General features: G+C 38.0%; 1 pseudogene; it reads left to right on the top strand.

The window, feature by feature from the left end:
• The first annotated feature begins 429 nt into the window (after nt 1-429).
• Nucleotides 430-655, top strand: LOC111147782 (annotated as a pseudogene).
• The last annotated feature ends 749 nt before the right edge of the window (nt 656-1,404 follow it).

The following is a 1,404-nucleotide window of genomic DNA, read 5'->3' on the forward strand; positions in this document are numbered from 1 at the left end:
AATACATCAAATAGTTAATAACAAACATAAAAGAACTAATTGATATTTTGCAATAATAGTAGGGGACTTTAACACCTCACTTACAGCAATGGACAGAACATTTGAGCAGAAAATCAACAAGGAAAAAATGGCTCCGAATGACACACTGGACCAGATGGACTTAACAGATATATCCAGAACATTTCATCCTAAAGTAGCAGAGTACGTATTCTTTTCAAGTGCACATGGGACATTCTCCAGCATTGATCACATACCAAGTTACAAATCAGGCCTCAACAAATACGAAAAGATTAAGATCATACCATACATTTTTTTTCTGCCCATAACACTATGAAACTTGAAATCAATCAATAGAAAAATTTGGAAAGACCACAAATACATGGAGATTAAACAACATGCTACTAAAGAATGAATGGGTCAGCCACTGCCATGAATAGCATAGGGGAGGCCTGCACCAGCGTGAAGTGTGAGTTTGACCAATGCTTCAAATGGTGGTTTGCCAAGAAGTTTTAAAGGGTCGGCTCCGAAGAAGACCCGTACACCAACCCCTTCAAGTGCTATCAGCAGTATTCAGAAAGCAATAAAGGAGGAGATTCCCACTGAAGGACTGGAATTCATGGGTCATGGCAAAGAAAAGCCCAAAAACTCTTCTTGACCTTGAAAGTCACCTTGACAGTCACTCCTCCAGTCAGGAAATTGAGGACACTAGATTTCATCAATTAAGACTGTGAAAAAAGTCATCAATTCGATGGGTTTAGGAGGGAGGAGGTTTCTCTCCTCCTTCCTGTCCTCTCACTTGTGAAAGATGATGAACCATCACTCTGCTTTGAGATGATTTCTCACTTGCTTTGGCATCCTTGCAGGAACTCCATGTGCTAAAACTAAACAATTTCTTGGGATTATGGTTGCAATACTTGGTCTGGGATCAGCTTTAAATATCCTTTGTATGTAAATACTGATAAACTTGTCAGAATGATCAGGGTTGCCTGACCTCTTGAGTTTTGTGGTATATTGTATATACAACCAAGTATATTGTATATACTTGTATATTGTATATACTTGTATATACTTGTATATTGTATATACAATTGTATATACAACCAAGTATATTAGTGGGAGGTATAATTCATGCAAACAATTAATTAGGATCACTCTTTTCTCTCAGGGAGCTAAGGCTCTGAAAAGGGATCCCAGCCCAATAGTTTTAACCAATGCTTGGGAGCACGGTTTCATTTTCATATAATAACTTTTAAGATTGCTGGTGGTTTGGGTTAGCCAAGAGGAAGACAGCTTAAACAGACAGTTCCCTGCCTTAAGAAGAGGTGTCAATTTCTAATTAAGTTGTGAAAGCTTGAAGAATGCTGCAGTATACACATTTCAGAGCTCATAGTGTAAGTTAGGAAA

Source organism: Enhydra lutris, unplaced genomic scaffold (genome assembly GCF_002288905.1).
Source record: "Enhydra lutris kenyoni isolate GAN:26980312 unplaced genomic scaffold, ASM228890v2 scaffoldscaffold2, whole genome shotgun sequence".
NCBI classification, from domain to species: Eukaryota; Metazoa; Chordata; class Mammalia; order Carnivora; family Mustelidae; genus Enhydra; species Enhydra lutris.